The sequence below is a fragment of the Idiotropiscis lumnitzeri genome, unplaced genomic scaffold, assembly GCF_059441095.1.
Source record: "Idiotropiscis lumnitzeri isolate Australia: NSW breed Sydney's pygmy pipehorse unplaced genomic scaffold, RoL_Ilum_1.0 HiC_scaffold_163, whole genome shotgun sequence".
Classification (NCBI taxonomy): domain Eukaryota; kingdom Metazoa; phylum Chordata; class Actinopteri; order Syngnathiformes; family Syngnathidae; genus Idiotropiscis; species Idiotropiscis lumnitzeri.
In genome coordinates, this window is record NW_028283701.1 from 165,785 (window position 1) to 173,667 (window position 7,883).

At 40.6% G+C, this 7,883-nt stretch overlaps 1 long non-coding RNA gene across 1 annotated transcript; it reads left to right on the forward strand.

The window, feature by feature from the left end:
• Positions 1-233: 233 nt before the first annotated feature.
• LOC148314971 (uncharacterized) lies at positions 234-7,646 on the forward strand. Its single transcript, XR_015841368.1, has 5 exons — positions 234-257; positions 631-800; positions 1,601-1,738; positions 1,854-1,944; positions 7,544-7,646. It is a non-coding gene; the product is annotated as an uncharacterized LOC148314971 (long non-coding RNA).
• The last annotated feature ends 237 nt before the right edge of the window (positions 7,647-7,883 follow it).

Sequence of the window (7,883 nt, forward strand, 5' to 3'; positions counted from 1 at the left end):
CAATGTGCTTTGTATGTTTTGTGTGTGGGTTTATCAAGCTCTAATTCAATGCAGTGTCCAAAACGAGCGCGCATAATTGTTGGATGAATGTTGGTTAATAGAGTCAGATAATAGTTAAAATTCCAACAGTTGAACAGATGTTGAAATGCTAGATTGGCTCATTCAGAATCATGCCACAATGTGCTTTGTATGTTTTGTGTGTAGGCTTATCAAGCTCTAATTCAATGCAGTGTTGAGCTGCATTTGAGAGGAACTACGTAAGTAACTAATGTGGAAAAATTGTGACTTCTTTGTGTACTTTTATTTTGAATATTCAAATTTTGTGGGTAAAGGTTAGAGAAAATAAGTTAAAAATGAGAGCTGTACAGGTATTTAAGTTTTTGGTTTGTAAAATACCCGAATGTGGGTTTCAGCAGGTGAGGCAATGATTGGACAGAGCAAAAGCTATGCTCCAAAATAGAAGTGATTACACCTTCACTAGACTAACCTGCAGCTAATTACATAATTATAAAATTAACACTTTAACCTGGCTTCCCCATCACAGATGTATTCTTTTAAATGCAAAGCTCTTTGTTCTAGCTTTTGTTGTTAAATGACATTCATGCCCAAGTGTCTATGCATCCATTGCAGGGATGTTTTCTCAAGTGACGAGTCTGAAGCCTGTGATGACGAAGTACCATCTACACCTCCCCATGGATTGTCACAGAGAAAAAGCTTCCTAACCAAGAGAGGCGCTGCAGAAGGTCCTTGAGTACGTCCAACATGTTGAGTCTGTGAGTCTACTGCAGGATCTAATGCAGGTATGAAAATGATGAAATTTTAATGTATTATCTTCAAAATTATAAATAATTATTTAATTTCTTGAAATATAAAATTAGGTACCCTAAACCCAAGTAGGAACCCCAGTCCCAGTACATTCCTGATTCTGGAGCTACAGAGATCAAACCATCCTACTGTATCACTAAATAGCCCCACCTCTAAAACCCTGATTCGGAAGGCCGAGTTGAAAGACTTCAGAGTTCAAGATGGTCAACTGCAACTATGATAAGCCGAATGTGTTCACCCCAAGTCGGAAACTGAGAAAAAGACTCAATTTTCACATGATTTCAGTCCCTTCTATATTTAAAAGAATGTATTGGGGCTCTAAAAATGTGAAATATTTTTACAAGTATTTCTTTTACTACTCATAGGCAGTTTCATAATAATAGTACAATTTGGCATCGTGTATTGTTTTTTGGTTCCATTCAAAATGCACAAGACGTATAGACATATTTTGTTTGTGGATCGCTGCAGCATCACACGAGCGCACAGAGACAAACGTGGCAGCAACTTAAAACAATTAAAATATCGAATCGAAATCGGGAACTGAAAATCAAAAATCGAATCGGGGCTTGAGTGAATCGTTACCTCCCTAATCATAATCATTTTGGTAGAATGTTGGGCTCTTGCCCTTTGAGTGTATATGGCGTTACCGAAGCTGTTCACTTAATCGACAATTCCTTTCCTGTGACGTTTATCATAACCAGTTTAACTGCCAAAATATTTTTAAGTGTGTGATGATTATCTGGATCGAGTGACACCCATGTTATAATGGTTGCAGGTATTGGTGGATTGGACGATAGTGTCAGAACAATGATGGCGTTCATCATGACAAATCCTCTGTCTCTGAAGTACAATCTCTTTGGACATCGTAGCAAGAACAAGCGCCGAGACCTGCCTTTTTCTGATGTTCTATACGGTAATATATTTTTTTTTTAAGGGATTGTGGTGTGAAGACATTTCAGCATGTCCCATAAGGTTTCACAATCATTAAATAGCTTTACTAAGTTGGCTTCTTGTCTTTTTTGTTTTAGGAGCACTGAAAAGGAATGGAGCCACAAAGGACATCAACGAGAAGGACACAGGCAACCCTGTCCAAGTGGTTCATGGGAGCTTGTGATCAAGGTGGGAATAGGGCAGTTCGAGCTCGGAGATCTCAAGGCAACTGTCAGGTTTAAAACGTCCTGACGCCATTTTTAGACTGAAGGTGGCATAAATCCAGACCAAACCAGTTAGAGTTTTGTTTTTGACCATTCGCGAATGGGAGAGGAAGTCAGGAGGTGAAGCAGGCGTCTTGCCAGTTCAATCTCGCGCACTCTCTCTCACTCTCTACCACCCGTTCGGTCTTTTATCAGCAACCTAAGCAGACAATGGAGGTCTGTCTGAAATTCTAGCAGGCAGGCAGGAAGCAATCAACCACAGTAGTCAGTCAGGAATTCGAAACTAAAGTGTGTGCGTGTGTTCCAGTTGTGCGCGTGTGTGCTAAAGCAATAATGTGAGTGTCTGTGTGTGTGCGCAATTATAACTGATACAAATAGTGTATAAAAACATGATTAGAAATACACAAACTATTTACATATCCTCATCCCATCTCACATTCACCCGTTTGTGGGTTTAAATCATGTCCTTACGGCTTTAAGACAGATCATCATAATGAAATCATACAACAGTGTGGTCATCCGTGGAGGGGCGAAAACCCTCAGTAGGGACAAAATTCCCCTCCTCCCTTCCGGCGTGGAACGAGATTCTCATGGTATGTTGGTCACTTGGGAATAAAACATAAAAAAACTTCAATATACCTAGTGAAAAATAACAAAACTGTCTCCACGCAGAGTTTGTCTCCACGCAGAGCTTGTCTCTGCGGCGACTTGATGGAGGCCCTTGCCTCGTTGTAGGAGGGGACAGCCGTCTTTACCTCCCGGATCTTCGTGTGTGGTGTATGTGTGTGCATGTGTGGGGGCAGGGGCAAAAGGGTCCATGTGTTATTTAGGTTTCAGTGTCCAGTTCGAGTTTGTCATTGTCCAGTTCGAATTCGTCATTCTCAACATCAATCAGGTTGTAATGGTACATTTGGGCAACAAACATGCAGTTAATAATCATCTTTGTCATAAGAATAATGCAACATGAACAGACTACACATAACAAAAATGAAAACCATAATTATCCCGATATATTGTCTTTCAAATTCTTCGTAGTGGTCATAACATCAATAATTGTTTCATTTTATTAAAAATGTAAATGCAGTAATGTTCTCCAATCAAGGCTAAAATTCTTTATGTCCGTCATTAATTTCCAAACAATATCTAATCTTTTTGTTCTGTGGCTTCAACATTCGTATCTGTGGCTGGTTGTGCGGTTCCGATGTGCGTGTGGTCCGATATTGTGACTCAGGTGGGCTCCTGTTCGAGGGATTCGCGTTGCTCGGCCTTTAGCTGGAAACCGGAGAAGCTTGTACTGCAACTGGTGGATCCAGCTGCCACGCCCCGCGACCTTTGCTGCCGTCGGGGTCACTGCAATCATCTGGCGAGGGCCATCTCAGCATTCACTTGTCCCAACGAAGTCGTTTCAGCACCTTGAAGAAGAGTTGGTCTCCCACACGGACGTGATTTCTCTGTGGATCAGAACACACTGACCAGTAATTGCGTCTTTTTTTTTTTTTTCTTTTTGGTCAAAACATGTTTCCCATGTGGACTGGGACTGATGTGCCAGTCGCTGGTGGTTCTGATGAACCTGAGAGTCGATAGGGGATAGTGTCCTAACTTCGGCTGGCACTATCCTCATTGTTGTGATTGAAACACAGTCTGGTCATTGTCTCCTTTTTTTCCCTCATTGTCTTGATAAGTCTGCCCTTAACAGTCCCATTAGTGCGTTCCACAAGTCCTGCAGACTGTATGCACAATGACGCTTTGAGTCAATTTTGCAACAACTGTCCCACTTGTTACAACATCATTCACAAAATGCATAATTTTCACTTCAAATCACTTCTTGAAATTCCAAATGTCAGGATAATTTGTGTTAGGTTGAAGATGTATTTTATCCCATATTTTACTCTATTAGTATTGCAAAAGAATTGTTCCACAGCGTGACCCATGTTTGACCATATGGATGAGAAGACTTCACAGAGAAGCGGATGCCTGAAGACTGGATCAACGTCTGCAACATCAAAGGAGGTGTGCTGAGACACACCTCTGAAACAAAAGGACTGAGACTTTAGTACCAGAGCACTAAAAGGGCATATCTGCCTTTTCAATCAGTGGATGACTGCCATTGATGTCTGTCTTTCCTCTTGTGTCTGAGATGTTTACATGTTCCTGCTGGTGCTCCCCCCTTCATCCCTTAGTGCAAATACATTGTATTGTTAGGGACTTCCCTAATAAAATAGAGGGCTCGGCGGAGTGTGCTCCAGAACGAATTTGGAGATGTAACTGAGCACACCTCCGTTCGTTCTCCTCGCGAGTAAAAGATCAACTCTTGTCTTCCTTCCATTCATTTAGCCTATGTTCAGTGAATGCTTAGGTGATTGAACCTGACAATTTGATTACACAACACTTTTTCCAACTGTTTTAGCATCAACATATGTTGTCGGAAACAACTTAATCCATTTTGAAAACATATGAATTACAACCAAACAATATTGCATCTCAAACAAATAACACTGTCTAAAAAAAAGTTTTTTGTTGAAAAGTCTGTATGTGGGAACAATTTCATATCATACTACCCCTCTCTTGACACATAGTTATGCTCTTGTGTCACTCTTATTACTTTTCCAATCAATGAATTAGGCAGCCAGGATTTGCCATCTGCCAATTTGCTGATCCTGTCCTCAGCAATGTTTGCACCTTTGTTCTCCCAATGTGTGCGTTCAATTACTGGTACCTTTTTCCCTGGCGTGGGATCAAATTGTCAAGTTGATTTTCTGCGTGTGTGTGCGTGTGGGGGTGTGTTCATTTTCCCTTTTAGCTGCGCTGTGTCGATATAAAGGCGAGGCAGTTTCCAATTGTAATTGTGTCATTTTCTGTTAAGTGAATTTTGCGTTCACAAATAACTATTTTAGACGTGCTTTATGCACAACTTTTCTTTTCCTGTTGTGGTTTTTAAAGCCCAATGTCGACAGAACGCATGAACATTTATCTTGACTGTCAGTCCACATTGTAACCATACAACTCATACAAGATGGGAAACCCCAAATTTTAATTAGCTCACACCCGCCTACGCTCTTCCTGCTTATCCTAACAATCTCTTATCCGTTGGTATCACAATGTTAGTACTCCCATCGCATAAAAGTCAGTTTGATTTCAGGCTGCGACCTTGGTTCTCAAACACTTTTACTTCTTATCAGTCTGGAATGCGCACCTGGTCTGTGTTACAAGTCTGAGTTCCTCCAGTCGGGAGGAAGGTCAAGTCGCGGTTTGGTGATAATTTGGACGGCTCCACAGTCGTGTGGCGCCTCCTAGATGATGCGGGGAAAAAATGACGCTGGGCTGAAATGCACCGCAACTTATCAGTATAATGTGTCCCTGTGACAATTAGGCCGGCGTGCAATGTGAATGTGGTGGGAAAAGAATGTAATTTTTTGATTCCTTAAAGCAGCAGTGAAAGCTCTTAATCACACTCTAAGTGGTTCTCTGCCACGAAATCCAAATTGTTGTGACTAAATATGCAAATGAATTCATTTTGCCCTGGTTCCTGCAGTAACCCAGGCTAATGAAGTCATTTTTTGCAGTCACTGTTTTGCTCAAATGGCTTATAATAATTTGGTAGTGCGTTAAGATGCTTTGTCGATACAATCTTGTAGTGTATCTTCACAAGTTCCAACATACACAACCCATTCCATGGCCATGACGATACTGTTTTAAAGATTACCAAGGCTTGTTGGACCTTTCTCTGCCACATAAATTACAGCCCTGAGAGGCACTGGGCCTCAACTTTATCTATGAAGGGTCAGGGATTTAATGGGGGTCACCGAGGCGTCCCAAGGAAAGTTTTTACAGAAAAGTGGTCTGGCAATATCTTTTCTCTTTCTTATCACTGACAATGCGCCCCTTTAAAGTTTTGACGTTTGTTTGAATTCGCCCGTGCTTATTAATTCTATTGAAGTCCAATTTTGCCAGTGTATCACGGCCTAATGAGTAAAACGCATGTTGATGTAGAACTCCTTCTACACACACTTTTATGTTTGACTTTTTACGTCACGTGATCCTCCATTGCTACCACATCTCGTCCTGAAAAGTTAATGTTTTGTAACAAGACTTACTGCTTCCTCCTTTCTTTCTTTTCTTTTTCCTTCCTTCTGCCCAACACGTTCATGCTTTCTGTGCATAATTTAGAATTTTCTTTTCCATTTTACAAGTTGGCCAATTTAAATTAGGTTGTTTTATTTGAAAAGCCTGTAATTCTCTTTTTTTTCCCCTTTTCACCTAATCACAAATTTCTTATCACAAAAATGAACATGTTAATTCTATTTTATTTCCTATTTTTCCAATCTTGTGACTCATTTCACTTCAACCAGTTCTACCTTAAAGTGGACAAGTACACATCAATGTTTTTTGTAGTTTCTATTTTCTTCTCTGCTTTAATGAAAATTATAGCCCTTCTAGCCAAATTTTTCCTGTGTCATTTCTATCTCTGCATTTCATTCCATTTCTGGCCTACCTTAATACTAAAACAAAAATGCTCTTTCAAAAATTAAAACTATCTAAAACTAGTGATGGCAAAATGAAGCCCCATAAAGCAGCCAAGCCCTGCAGGGAAATACTTCACACACGAATGGGCTTCGAGATGCTTCATTTTTCTTGACTACGCCATCCCATGGACAGAAAAATGTATAACATGCTTGGTGCATGCAATAAAATGGTGAGCTGTAAATCATGCTCTGCCCACCAAACAATATGTATTTGAAGAGTGATTTTAATTGTTCTGTTTTACTTTGACTTCTAACTTCTCCAATATTCAGACAGCTCCGCCGAGACCAACGTTTCACCCCCACACTGATATAAAATGGACCCAACCGTTTGGGTCTCTTTCCAAATTTGGTACCAAAGCCTCCCCCACAGTGCGGCAGCTATCTTGAATTGGCCCGTTCCCAGAAAGTTTTACTTCATTCAGTGTCATTCAGTATTATTCAAAATCTTTCAGTGTCATTCCAAATCATTCAATGTCATTCACAATCTTTCCACATCCTTCCACCTTCCATCGTTCAGTGTCATTCCACATTCTCTTTCATATATAACATAACATAACAATAACATAATCCTGGGTCAGCAGACACCTAATTAATGTGTTAATACATGATACATTTTTCTATAAGCAACCCTTATGATTGTAACGTATTTTTAATTCTTTCTAGGCGGGAACTGTCCGAACAAAAAATTCATGCAATTTGTAATTAGACACTTTGTCATACAAAAAGTCACTCAGGGCAAGAGAAAAAAAATTGTCACTTGCCCAAGTTGGGCAAGTAATTTGGCCACTCGGGCAAGGCAAATTTTAGTGGCACTTGCCCTATGGGCAAGCAGTTTTTAAAGTTAACTTCGAACCCTGTGATGGTGTCTTGTGACCTGTCTTTATCAGCTGATGTTCCATGAAGGCGTGCCTTACCTGTCACAAGAATGAAGGCAAGTCACGCCCCCCGCTGTCCATTCACTCCGCCAAGACGCTGCTCCAGGTGGTAGAGAGGATGAAGGCTCCCTTGTCTCTGTTCATGGTTTTTATGCCTCGCTTGCAGATCTCAATGGCCTCTCTGATCCAGCGCTGTAGTTTGTTCTCTTCTGTGCGGATGACCCTGCCCTTCTCCCGGTCCATGATGTGGTTTTCCCTTTTGCAGTGGTCAGTGATTGCTGATTTGTAATGTTCATGTTGTGCTTGTTCTTTTACTGCTCTGATTTTTTAATTTTTTTGACAGGTAAGTCACACCCTCATGGAACATCAGCTGATAAAGACTGGTCTCAAGACACCATCATGCGACACTCTGAAGAAGGCGAAAGACTCGCTGAAACATGTCAGGTAAAAAATTAACCTAAAACATAAATGTCTGCTTTTAATGAATCAGTCAAATATCAATAATA